Source organism: Protopterus annectens, chromosome 10.part0 (assembly GCF_019279795.1).
Source record: "Protopterus annectens isolate FY-2018-M chromosome 10.part0, PAN1.0, whole genome shotgun sequence".
Classification (NCBI taxonomy): domain Eukaryota; kingdom Metazoa; phylum Chordata; order Ceratodontiformes; family Protopteridae; genus Protopterus; species Protopterus annectens.
In genome coordinates, this window is record NC_056744.1 from 1809794200 (window position 1) to 1809809405 (window position 15206).

A 15206-nucleotide genomic window follows, 5' to 3' on the forward strand; every position below is an offset into this window, starting at 1 on the left:
GGGTGAGTATCCATAGGCAGCACAGACACCCATATGTCCAGGTAACTGACAATGCACAAGGCAGTGGAGTTCACCCATGTGCAACTAACTGTAGGCAAGACTGCTGTGCAGTCTGTAGCATGCTACAGACCCACTCTCACACACAAAACCCCCCACCGGGCCCTGAAGACACTGGACAGTATGAATGTCCCACCAAATACCAAACAAGGTACCACAAATTACCACATAGGTGGTAAACCATTATGTATGGAAGGAGTAACCAGGGACCTAGGGACACAAGTGGACAGTAACCTGTTATGTGACACCCACATTGCCAATGTGGCTAGGAAGACTGTCTACATTTGACACCGTATCAGGAAAGGATCACATCTACAACAGAGGTCATTGTGCCCCTATACTGTTCTCTAATCACACCCATAATCTAGTACAATGCCTCATATTTACCTTACCTGACACCTGCAGCAGTTAGAAAGACCTCAAAGGTACCTCACCAAGAGGATAAAGGGTCTCAAATATATGTCATATGCTGCCTGGCTGTAGACCCCCCACCAGAATCCAGTCACTTACTCCCCACACAGAGGCATTGCATGCCTGTTGTAGGAGGCCATGCCCAACACAGGAGTAATGGACATGCTCCCCCCCTCCTTTGGGAGCGGGAGGGGAAATGTCAACCTCAACAAATAATGAAATAGGAGGGGGACAGATACATAATCCAGAGGCTCCCACACCCTGGACCAGAATCCCATTCCATGTTAGGCAGAGCCCCTCACTGACACTGTTCAACATGAATCTTGCCAAGTGGATGGATGATTGTAGAGTTACATGGGGGTCTTCACTGTGTCATGTCCAGACAGAGGCACAAAAAAATAAAAAATAAAAAAAAGGGGGAGAAAAAAAAAAAAAAAAAAGGGGGGGGGGGGAAAAAAAAAAAAAAAAAAAAAAAAACCCCCCCCCAAAAAAGGGAAAAGGGGAAAAAAAATTTTTCCCCAAAAAAAACAAACACACAAAACCCAAAATCCCGGGGGGCCCCCCCCCCAAAAAAATTTTCCCCAAACCCCCCCCCCCCAAAAGGGGGAAAAAAAAAAAAAAAAAAAAAAGGGGGGGCCGGGTTTAAAAGGCCCCCAAAAAAAAACCAAACCCCCCCAAAAAACCCCCTGAACTACTACCCCAGAATCCTGAGAAGCTAGTCTGCACAGCTATGGAAAGGATCAGCATGTACCACAGACATAAGATGTTGGGGACCTACTGACACCGGACCCAACCCAGTGTGGCTTTTTAAGTGCAGATCCTGCCCCAAAACCCATGTTTGACTCAATTGAAACAGTCATTAAGGTCATTGATGAGGGCAATGGGGTCCACACAGTGTATCTGGACCTTGCAAAGGCTTCTATACAATACCCCATGTTCATTATAGATAGGCTCACCAGATTAAATATAAACCCACATGTCAGTAGGGGGGTTGCAAACCAGACCAAGGACAGAACAGACATGGTCAGACATGCTGCAGCCATCTCAGACTACAAACCAGATATAACTGGCATCACACAAGGCTTTGCCCTGGGATCTCCCACGTCTGGTATATATGTCCCATAGGTACAGGAAATCATGGAAGGACTGTGCCCGAACATTTTGCAGAGGACTACAAACTGCTCACCACATATGATCCACCAGCTGACAAAGCATCCCAAAAAAGGGCCACATAGAAACAGACAACTGGTGCCATAGCCATGTCAGCAAGCTAATTGAAACGTGTATAGTGAACCCCCCGTGGATATACAGTAAGTGCCCACCAATTACCACATAGGTGTTAACCCGTTATATAGTTAACATGTAATGAGAGACCTGGGGACACAACGTGATAGATATCCTGCATTGGACAAACATGTGCTGTAGTGTTTACAGAAACATACCATATAGCCACCTAATCATGAAGGTTGCCAGATCTAGAAAAGGGGAGGTCATTGTGGCTCTGCAGTCACCCTTTCATCAGTGGTACAATTGACTACAATAGCCCCTGTGGGATGTACCTCAGCAGACACCTCCATCAACTGTAAAGTCCCCAACAGTACCTCATCAGGAGTATCAAACAGCCTGCACAGATGCCATGTGTTGTCTGTTTCCCAAAACTTTAAAAAGGGGTTTTTCCTAAAAAAAAATTTCTACAAAAAATACCCCCTTTTTCTCCAAAACAAAGGAATCCCCCCAAAAATTTTGGGGCAAAACCCAAAACCTTTTCCCTTTTTGCAAATTCCCCCCAAAATTTCAAAAAAGGATAACAATAGGGCCCCGGCCCCACATTTCTCCTGGAAAATTTATTACCCCAGAAAAACCCCCCCCGTAAAAAAAACCCCCCAAAAAAAAAAACCCCCGGGGAAAAATTATAAAAAAAAACCCAAAAAAAGGGACCCAAACCCCCTTAAAAAAACCCCCCCTGGAAATCCCCAAAAGGGGGCCCCAAAACTTTGTTTTAAAACTTCCCCCCTTGCCCCTTAAACCCCCCCCAAAAAACAATTTTCCCCCGGGAAAAAATTTTTTTTTAATCAAAAAAATTACAAACAAATTCCCCCAATTTCCCAATATTTTTAACATTTGGGGGGCCCAAAAGAAAGTCTAAAAAAACAAAACCCCCTTTTTTAAAAATTTAAATTCATTTCAAAAATGCAACCCAAAATATTCCTTTTAAAAAACAGTTCAAAAAAAAAACAAAACCCCCCAAAAAGGGAAAAAATCACAACTTTTCCCAAATTTCCAAAAAACCAAAAATTTTTTCCCCCCTTCTCCCCCTTTCAAAACCCCCTTTAAACTAAGGGGAGTTTTCCAAAGGCCAAACCCCCCTTTTTTGGGAAAATACGGTGTATTTTCCAAACCCCCACCCAAAACCCCAACCCCTTTTTAAAAAAACTTAAAAAAAACCCTAATAAAATTTTTTTTGGGGTTTAAAATCAAAAAAGCAAAATTAAAAAAAATTTCATTTCAAAAAACCCCCCGGTGTTAAGGCAAACACCTTTTCCAAATTTTTTAAAAAAATTTAAATTCCCTTTTCCCTTTTAAAGGGGAAAATTCTTTTAAACCCTTTTTCCCCCAAAAATAACCAAAAAAATTAAAAACCCCCAAAAAGGTTCAAACTTTTAAGCCCAAAAAGAAAAAATCCCCCCAAAGTTTTTAAGTTTTTTAACCTGAAAAATTTTGGGGTTTTTTAAAAAAAAATTTTAAAAACACCCCTTTAAACCTTCCACAAAAAAAAACCCCCCCAAAAAAAAAACCCCCCAAGAATTTTTTTTTAAAAAAAAATTTTTTTTCCCAAAGGGGTTTTTTTTTTAAAAATTTCCCTTTTAAAAAACAAAATGCCCCACCCCAAACCCCTTTCCCCAAAAAAAAGGGAAATTTTTAAACAAACCCCTTAACCCCCTTTTAAATTTTTTTAATTTGAAAATGTTGCTGGCATCAATAAACATGCTGCACCTTGTACAATCTGAATGGCAGTGAGCTATGCACATGAGAGACCTGAACCCCAGCACTGACTTACATAGGACAAGCTGTACTGTGTGATCCATAACACAGAAGCCACTCCCACCCATGAGTGAACCTCAGCACAGGCTACCCATAGAGTCACTTATCAATCTTCCTCAATAGGAATCCTGATGGTGGACGGGAGATGGTAGGTTTATCCTGGGTATCACTGTCATGTCACAGGTAGACAGAGGCACAGTATACCAACCATGACATATGTCATGGCAAACTCCTCTAACAATGTGTGTTGAAGGACAAACACACTCTCCAACTTGCATTAGACATGGACTAGGCACATCGCTAGTGTTTGCAATTGTACACCTATGTTGTGGAATACACTAACAATGTTGGACAAGCCTGGTGTAAGTAGTTCATATCTGAACAGAATGCAACATGGTCAGATGTACACAACTGGCCCCAACCAGGCTGTTGTGCCCACTCATCTAAATGTAAAGCAGTGATAGCAGTAAAGCCCAGGATACTGTCCACCACAGTCAAAGTACTACCAGTACACTATACAGTACTACAGTGTTAGGTCAGTGTGAAAGGATGTTGACAACTGTATGCAAAGTATCCCATGCAAACACTGCAGGCACAGTATAATCCTGTTGTGTTCACACACAAAGCAGTTGTACAGTAACTACACAACATGACACACAACCCACAACCATAAACGGGTGATAGTTGTTGAAGTTCACACACATCCACAAATGTGGTGGGCTGCAGAGTCCAACATATGGAATGCTCACACTGGGCATGCTCACACACTTTGACAACATGCCATGGGAAGGCTGAACTGGGCATGCTCACACACTTAGGCCAAATCTCGGTTTAGCAGTTGGACACACATATCTGGTATTGTCATGTGTTATGCCAGGAACCAACCACTTTACAGCAGTCTGCCCAGTGCACACAGTTAAATGACTACAGAGACATACGTGATATAGTGGATCCCTCCCATATGCAAACATCTTCCACAGATGCAGAAGTTGTTCATACAAACAGGGAATGCTATGGCAATAAAGATATGCAAACAGTCTATCAGCAACAAATAATGTGCATTTGACAATTAAACATAATGGTGTAGAGGTCAACACTAGGCTGTTTGCCCTAGGGAATGACAGCTTAGCCATAGTGTGCTTGGTGTCTGCCTCCCCACAGGATGCACATTCCCCTTTCTAAACACAGATGATGTCAGCACCCTATAAGTACAGCAGGAGAAAAGAAACTTCCCAGTAATCCAAATAGCGCTCTGCTAATGCGTCCGTCTCAAGTGTCATAACATAGTTAGGTAGGAGTTTCAAATCCTGCAAATGCTCACTGTGTGTGTGTGTGTGTGAGTGGGGTTGGTGTGTGTGTAAGTCTGTGTGAGAGAAATGTCCCTTTTGGCAAATAGGAAAAGACACTACAGGATGCACATTCCCTTTCTAAACACCGATGATGTCAGCACCCTATAAGTACAGCAGGAGAAAAGAAACCTCCCAGTAATGCGAATAGCACGCTCTGCTAATGCATCCATTTCAAGTGTCATAACATAGTTAGGTAGGGATTTGAATCCTGCGAATGGCAAGTGTGTGTGTTTGTCTGAGGGGGTTTGTGTGTGTGAGGGAAATGTCCCTTTTGGCAAATAGGATAAGACACTACAGGATGCACATTCCCTTTCTAAACACCGATGATGTCAGCACCCTATAAGTACAGCAGTAGAAAAAAAAAACTCCCAGTAATGCGAATAGCTCGCTCTGCTAATGCGTCCGTCTCAAGTGTCATAACATAGTTAGGTAGGGGTTTGAATCCTGCGAATGGCAAGTGTGTGTGTTTGTCTGAGGGGGTTTGTGTGTGTGAGGGAAATGTCCCTTTTGGCAAATAGGATAAGACACTACAGGATGCACATTCCCTTTCTAAACACCGATGATGTCAGCACCCTATAAGTACAGCAGGAGAAAAAAACCTCCCAGTAATGCTAATAATAGCGCTCTGCTAATGCGTCCGTCTCAAGTGTCATAACATAGTTAGGTAGGGGTTTGAATCCTGCGAATGGCAAGTGTGTGTGTGTTTGTCTGAGGGGGGTTTGTGTGTGTGTGAGGGAAATGTCCCTTTTGGCAAATAGGATAAGACACTACAGGATGCACATTCCCTTTCTAAACACCGATGATGTCAGCACCCTATAAGTACAGCAGGAGAAAAGAAACCTCCCAGTAATGAGAATAGCACACTCTGCTAATGCGTCCGTCTCAAGTGTCATAACATAGTTAGGTAGGAGTTTGAATCCTGCGAATAGCAAGTGTGTTTGTCTGAGGGGGGTTAGTGTGCGTGAGGGAAATGTCCCTTTTGGCAAATAGGATAAGACACTACAGGATGCACATTCCCTTTCTAAACACCGATGATGTCAGCACCCTATAAGTACAGCAGGAGAAAAGAAACCTCCCAGTAATGCGAATAGCGCGCTCTGCTAATGCATCCGTCTCAAGTGTCATAACATAGTTAGGTAGGGGTTTGAATCCTCCGAATGGCAAGTGTGTGTGTTTGTCTGAGGGGGAGTAGTGTGTGTGAGGGAAATGTCACTTTTGGCAAATAGGATAAGACACTACAGGATGCACATTCCCTTTCTAAACACCGATGATGTCAGCACCCTATAAGTAAAGCAGGAGAAAACAAACCTCCCAGTAATGCGAATAGCGTGCTCTGCTAATGCGTCCGTTTCATGTGTCATAACAGTCAGATAGGGGTTTGAATCCTGCAATTGGCAAGTGTGTGTTTTTGGCTGAGGGGGGTTAGTGTGTGTGAGGACAATGTCCCTTTTGGCAACTAGGTGAACAGACTACAGGATGCACATTCCCCTTCTAAACACTGTTCAGCAGACGGCCATGGCTCTGGCACAAGTTGTCTGTTGCTATGATGCCCCTTTGGAAGATGCTTGTGTCAGCTGGAGAGTCGATTATGGTGGCCAGTTTGCAGTCATCTGCATATTTGGACAGCCACAGTCCATCCGTGTTGGCCTGTACCTCCAATAAATATATACCAAACAAGAGGGTCCCAGGACTGAGCCTTGTGGGGGACAACCCGTAACTGTTATGGGGTCTGGCATGGCTCCAGCAATGCTAACCATGTGGGTTCTGTTCTTGAGCCACTGTGCAATCCATCTAGTGACATAGGGGCTTATATTTAAGCTGGTGAACTTCCCTAGAATGCCCAAGTGGGGTATTGTTGCGAAGGCGTTTGCAAGGTCCAGGTAGGCTGTGTGAACCGCCTTCCCCTCGGCAATGGCCTTGGTGACTGTATCAAAGAAATCAACCGGTTACACCGGTAGTGCTGGTGTGCTCTCAGTAGCCCTGAACCAGGCATCTGTTACTGCACAGATATCGATGTTTTCCATGCCAAGGAGTGTTTTGGGTGCATGCATCTGGAGGTTTAGACATTTGGCATTGGGTAGCATTGCTCTTAGTGTCTTATCCCTTGTGATACCTATGAAGGTGGGTTTGTCATTTGAGCCCTGCCTAACATAGGCACTATGGGGGTAGCAAGAGCCTTTGCCAATATCTGAAAGGCCAGGGTGACAGGTGCAGGCTGTCCCTAGCAAAGCAGGTAGTTCAACAGAAGATGAATGTGTGAAGGTGTAGTGCCTGTGATTAGTTAGCAGTAGCATATATGACTGCTCACATGGACACATGCCAGGCAGGTCATATGCACTGTGTCACAGGCAGTGTACATGTGAACAGGACAAACAGTGACAACCTGTCAAGTGGGACATGGACATACATATAGTAGGCTATGCAGATGGCACTAGGAGTCCACAGAAGCTCTATAACTATGCATTGCAGGTGTGATCAGTATTCCAGGGTAATTGCAAGCAAACATGCATGCAAACAAAGATACAGTAAACAGGGCTCCATGTAGTCCATTGTACAACAAACAAGCTGTACCAGTTCCAGTAGGTAACACTGCAAATATGCAGGCACTATGCACATGTACATGGAAATACATGGGTCAGATGGCTAGGGTCCAGTCTCAGTGCACACAAGTGTACAGAACATGCATGTAATGTCAGGATGTACAATAACTGGATAGAAACCCATGTGCTCATACCTGCAGTAATACACATGTCAAATAACAGATACTGAGCCTTCACTCAGTGGTTCCATACTTAGTAGGATGTATGCTCCCTGGCCTGCCACCACAGTATCCCTGACATATATGGGGACTCTCCCTCCTGTGACAGTTAGTTATGTGTGTTGGGGCTGTCTAGCATGGTATGAGATGTGAGCATGCAGTGCTAGGGTGCTCCTGTGTGTCCTGTACCAGTCGTGTAGTACTGCACACATATCAACATCCTCAAACATCTGCATTGCAGAGTCTAGTGTGGGCAACATGCCACTTGCAATTTACATGTCCATCATTGTGTATTACTACATTCATTACCCTATCCCCTGTGCTACCTATGTATGTAGCCTTCTGTTGACATCATTACCACCAGTATGCCAACATGTGCAGATGATACACTATGGTACTTACCATGGGTGTAGACAACAGGACATGACAATCACACACTTACTGCATCAGGCATGCTGTGATATACCCACAATTAATTCAGCACACAGTACTGTTAACAACATGATACTATTACTACACATCTATGTGGTCACCCTGTGCATCAGCAACATGTTAACCTGTACCTGCACAGTTGTTACAGATTGCAGGAGGTGGCACAGTTTCATCATATGCACAGGGTGTGAACTTGGTATGCCTGAGTCAGCCACCCATACCACCAATTGACATGTATGTGTATGTGTGTTGGTGAGGGACAGCAGTAGAAGGTGGGGCAATGTTGATGCAGTGTGTGCGTGTATGCGGTAGCCCTAGGTGTTGTCAATTTGCATGTGTGTATGGATGCACACAGCTCCACCTCATGGCTGCCATATACTGGTGTTTGTGGACAGCCACAGACTGTACCTGCCAGGTCATACAGATCAGTGTCTCTGACCACGGACATGGTACCTGTGCCTTGCAGGGGTGCTACGGACCATATCCGGTACCAACCCAGACTGGGTACTGTCATCAGAAGCTGGTGTTCGTTGACTGGACACAGATTCCTGTCAGGCCTGGCCAGAGCCACATGCACGTGGTCTCCTGGGGCGGTCTGATGACAGCACAGACCCAGCATTGCTGGGGCTGCTGCTGGCACTACGGGGCGCCGGCCCTGTTGTCGCCCTCCGACTGCCAGCTGCTGCTGTTGCTGGCATACGGCCACGTCGACGCCTCAACCGCCCACCATCACCCTGGCTCATGGACATGTAGTTGTGGAACCGGTCTAATATGTCCCCACGTCTGTCTATGACATCGGTGAAATCATGGATGGCAGCCACAATGTCACGCATACTGTCAGTCATGGCTGTGCGACATGCTGCCAGCTCCCTCAGACCCTGTCTGGTGTACCGTTCCATACGTGACTGTGCCTGCATGACAGTCCGAAACATAGCTGAGGTTGTAAGACCTCTGTGGGCACGTCTGACAGGGGCAGTACGCCTATGGATGCTCCCACGAGAACCCCTGGACATCTGTCTGTGTGGTACCATCTCTGGGCCATGCCCATGGCTGCTGTGTGGGGAGGCATGTGCCACAGATACCACATTACCCTGGCCAATGCCCACTGTATGCTGTCCATCACCTAGGAACAGTGGTGACAAGGGGTGTATTGGCAGGATAACTGTGCGCATTGATGGGGTCGACAGCTGTGTACTGTCAATCGGCTGACCAATGGCGGACCCTGGCATACCTTCCTGTGCCACTGCACCGATGTCATCATTATCAGTACCCACGGCACCTGACTCAGGTTCCCTGCTACATGACACCAGAGCAGCAACAGAACCTGTGGGAAGGAAACAGGAAACACAGTTTACAATGTCTACACATTACCAGCGATGCACACATGCACAGGTGCACACATGCTCACCTGCACACATGCACAGGTGCACACATGCACACATGCACACCTGCACACATGCACACATGCACACCTGCACACATGCACACATGCAAACCTGCACAGGTGCACACATGCACACCTGCACATGCACACATGCACATGCACATGCGCGTACATCGCACAGGAGCACACCTGCACAGGTGCACACGCGTGCACACCTGCACAGGTGCACACATGCACACATGCACACCTGCACACATGCACGCATGCAAACCTGCACAGGTGCACACATGCACACCTGCACATGCACACATGCACACGTGCACACATGCACACGTGCACACGTGCACAGGTGCACACCTGCACACCTGCACAGGTGCACACATGCACACATGCACACAGTTTCACACAATTGTACAGTACTCAGTATGCGTGATATCAACACACAGACACAGACACACCTACATGCATACAAAGAGCACTACTAAGTGAGCCAAATAGTACTATTACTATCAACACTATTACAGGAATTGTTAATACACACTCACCAGCATGGATAGGCTGCATTGCAGTTATACCAGAGGGTCCTGCAGACATGAAGAAACTAATGTCAGTGGGCACAACTGTGCCATTGTTACTGAGTATGATACAGGTCAGGAGTACAACAGTCAGCCTTTCACAGGTCAGCAGCTAATATTGAGGATATCACACTTGCACATTAAATACTATGGTGACAGCTACAAACCAAGGACACACCTCACACATGCATTAACTACCAGTGTACACAACAGTCAACTATACATATGACATATTACCTGCACGTTCACTGTCTTGCTGCTGTATGGCTCCAGCCTCCATCATGATGCATGTCTGCTGCTGTTGTTGTTGCTGGTGGACTGGAGCCACTACACTCAGGAGTAGTCCCTCCAGTCTGGTGAGTGGGGGATGTGTAGCCACCCCACCACCTGTGGTGACCTGTTGCCTGTGGATATCTGACGCACGCTGACGGACATGTCTGATTAAATCACTGCAGTGATGTCGTACCTGCTCATATGTCCTATTATGCGTGCCTATATCATTTACCCGACGGACAAGGTCTTGCCACAGTGCAGCCCTCTCCTGCTGGTTCTGGCTGGTGCGGGAAAAGTGTATTGCATAGTCCCGCACCAGGCTCTGGTGTATCTCCTCATCCTCAGCTGTGGAGTAGGTGGGGTTCCGGTGGGCCATGTACCTGAGAAAGAAAATAACCTGGTATCAGCAATATATGTCAGCAGACTTTGGCACACATACTACACATGCTACTCGACTGTTATGATACAACATATCTCACATATGTAGCATCTGTCTGTCTATTGGTGGATACACATGTAGATGGCCAGGTATCAGTGCTCGGCCAGCAACTGTGCAACAGTACCTGGCAGACTCCATACGACATACTACCAAACACCAGCAGTCAGAACACCGATTCAGGTCAGAAGCACCTCCTCACTCTGGGGGTTTGTATCTAGGTACTGTATGGCCTACATCAGCAACTACTGTGGGCTGACCACACACTGATTGCCCTGGATATACATATCCCACCTCCACCACCAGCACAGATGACTATAGTGCATAACATTGCAGATACAAACTGTACACTTTGTAACAGTGATATGGTATCCTTACAGCCCACTGGGCCAGTGGCAGATACAACCCACAATGCTGACCCTTACACAATTGCTTTCTACAGACATCTCCAAGAATGCATGGATCATGCAATCCCATATATGACCAAGACACTCTCCACAAAGGGACAGCATCCTGTCTGGTGGACCCCAGCCATAGACAGATTGTATTACAGAAGATGGAAGCTACTGCAAGACAGAGCATCATTCACTGAAGGGAGGGCATGTCTGAGCAGCACTGGTAAGGATCTATTTCCCATCATACAGACTACATGGGCAACGTTGAGAGGGAAATCAAGAGTGACACTACAGATGACCAGGAGGCCTTCTTCAGTTATGTTAGCAACCTGGTCAGGAGCCATCCTCTATGCCCATAGGTAGTACACACAACACATATTTCACTGACACCACAGATATCGACAACATTGTGGTGGACAGGTTCAGTGCAGGTGTCACCCCACCCTCTCCCCTGTAATAAGGCATAGTTATCCCAGCTGACTGTAACCTCCCCGTCATCACAGATGTCCAGGTGAGAGACACCCGCAGGACAGCAGAATACACAACATGGATGGGACCTGATGGTATCCCCAATTGCATGCTACATAACCTCTGACAGGAGCTAAACACACATATAGAAGTGCTATGTAACACTAGCCTGACTACAGGATATGTACCTGTACACTGGTGCACAGCAGCAGTGGTTCCACTCCATGAAGGAGGCACCTCACCATACCAATACAATACAACACAATACATTACATTACAATACAATACTATGCACATGCTATTGCCCTGTGTCTACAGCAGCTGCACTGTTCTGCTACCCTGACCATTGTGACACATGTGGTGTGATGGTACCTGCTGCCATCACACAGTTACACAGGGTGACTCATATGGCATATTACCTATCTGACTAACATTCAGCAGGGGTATGTGTGACATGTACTCATGGGGAGTCTCGCTTCTTAACAATGTGTGGTTTATTGCAGGGTGTGTCTTATCTGTGAGTAGGAACTCTTACCTCCACATGTGCACACTATTGCAGTGGCATGGACGACACACAGCAGACATTTAGGTTGTGGATGGTGGGAGGTGTTACTATGGTTGTTGGACATCTGTCATGGGTGTGACCTCCATATGTAAATCTGGGAGTGGTAACCTCTATGTGGGTAGCATATGTGTACTCTGTGGTGTTGTCAGTCACTGTGCATTGGTAATGTGTTTGAGTGCATTGTCACAGTGTTGTACATGTCACTGTGTCCTTCTCCATATCTGTTGCTGTCATGTGAGGTCCATACCATGGCATCCATTATGTGGTGTGGGGGGTGCACCGACCTACATGTCCATACCTGACTCACCATGTCTGCAGACACATACCATGTGCAGGTATTCCAGGGATAGTGTGCCACTGTGACTATCATTGGGGCCACTATTGTACACATTTCTGACCCTGCTCACCCCTGACACATGCAGTGGTGGGCGGCCAATCACATATCTGGTGGTTACTGGTGTAGGTGATCTGGAATGTGGTATGATACTCCGGATTTGACACTGGTATTCACTCCATGCCTTTGTCACCAGGCACCTGTTGCAATACATCTGTACACATGTGCCTCACTCAGACTTTATATACATCTCTCTCTCTCTCTCTCTATATATATATATATGTATATAGATATATCTATATGTAAATATATATATATATATATATATATATATATATATATATATGTCCGTATACATATACACATATATATATATATTGATTGATATATTGCTATAGATGTGGAGGGGGGGACACAGAGGGGGTATGAGTGACAGAGGGGGTGGGACAGGCTGTGTTGCAGGTCATCATATACAATCATACCTGTAGGTAGTCAGATCAGTCTGTCTATGTATATGTATCTACATATATCTATATCTGCATGTGTGCATTACATAGATATGTTGGTACAATATTCTATCGACATCTGTCTATGTATTCCTACATCTCTCTCTCTATGTATGTATACATATATGCATATCATATATATATATATATATATATATATATATATATATATATACATATATATATATATATATATATATATATATATATATATATATATATATATATACACACATACATATGTTGACATACATACATATCCATATGTTAGACAGGTATATCAACATATTTGTCTACCATACTGTATACACACACTAACATACTGCTAAACATACATAGCTGTGTAACCTAATTTGTACATGGCACTACAACCTACAATCAAGCAACATTGATATGTGCACATAGATGCTCTCACATACAAATGTATGTACAGCCTTCACTGATAGTTGCTGTATGTCTCCTGCCCTTTACACATCTTCATATACATATGGATACAGACCAATGACACATATGTAGGGTTCACAGTATGTACACCTTTATAGTATTACTTTACATTACCTGTGTTTGTCACAGCTGCTTCTGCTGCTGTCTGGTTCTCTGTGCTGCTGCTCCACTTCCCAGTTGTCAGCTTTCAGGTAGCTGTTGCTGAACAATTCGTTTCTGTCTGCTTAATTGCAGTTTTCTCTGTCTCTCTCTCTCTCTGTCTCTGTCTGTCTCTCACGTCCTTCTCAGGGTGCAATGAAAGTATTGCATGCGTGGACATGGAGTACAGCATACTTTTGTAGGTATCTGCATATGCCCATGTGATGGCCTCTGCACCAATTGTTAGCCAGCATTTGCTAATTGCATGCAGCCAGTTGTGTACTGATTGCAGTTCTCACTGTGATTTCAGAACAGTGCTATAAAAAGGTGTGTGAGATAGGCATAGCCCTTTCAGATGTTAAGGGCAGGGACCATGCTATTATGATGTGGACAATGTTCTGTGAGTGTAAAGGTTGGTATCTCTCATATTTCCAGGTGTGTTGTAGATTAACATTCCTCCATTCATTTCTCCAGTTTCCTGTACTAACTGTGTATGTACACTGACAACTACAACTACTACTGTTGTTAATGTGTGTGTGTGTGTGCTTTCCTTTCACTTTTGCTTGCACTCTGTTGCTAAGGCTTCAATAGTTGCCCTTTACAGTCACTACTTGTATGCCTGCTAGGTGTCTTGACTGTAGTGTGCTGCTATAGCTTTCCTATTTTCCATGTACATTCACACCTTGGAATGCTTGCTATATCTGCTAGGGTGTTACAGCATGCAGTGTGGTCTGGCCATGGTGTGGGCCTTGACATCTATTAGGTATTTGAGTATGCTGCTGAGCAGGCCCCAGAGACTTTCAGGTTCATCAGTTATGTGCCTCATGGAATGGTACATATCAGTGGGGTACACCCATTAAAATGTCTGGTATGCTGCAGTTGTGACTGTGGGTTAGCATGAGCATATGTATTACTACACTTTTTCTGCCATGCGAGTGGTGAATATTTTCCGGCTCCATAGTTACCATTGCATGTGTTACACCTTTCTGCCTACTGTTTGTACATTTCACATGGGGTCTGTGGGGCATCCCTGTAAGGCATTCACTGTTGCTATGTCTAGGTTCTTAACTATTCAAATATGGTGGTGTTGGACCCGTCATGTGTACAGATATTTGCAGGCTGTCCACATTTCTGCCTCATAATTTGGTCAATATCTCATGCACACCTTTATCTGGCAAGTCAGTCTGGGCTCAAGTCAGAATATGGTGACAAACATTCAAGTTCCAGACTGCATACCCTTCCAAACATCCCACAAGGTGTAGACCCTGTTACTTTCTGAACTGCTTCGGTTGGTTGTAATTTTATTTGTAATGTGTCCCTGGTTTTGGGCCTTTGCTCCACATATTTTATTACTTGGTCCGGATGTGTTCCTGTAAGAGGTTGTGGGGTATGGGCAGTGCTTATCCTGCTGTGAGTATGTGTGTGTCTTGCAAGGTGCTATGGTGACATTATTACCTACTAGCTTCCAACTAGCATGGCTGTTTCTGTTCACACACTACTATTATGGAAATCCACCAGTTTTGTTTTGTGATTCTAAATGTCATGCTTTGTGTACTACACATCTATATTCCCTTTACATTCATTCCTACTGTTACATGATATATTTACTTTAGCACAATGTTTTTATATAAGAGTCATG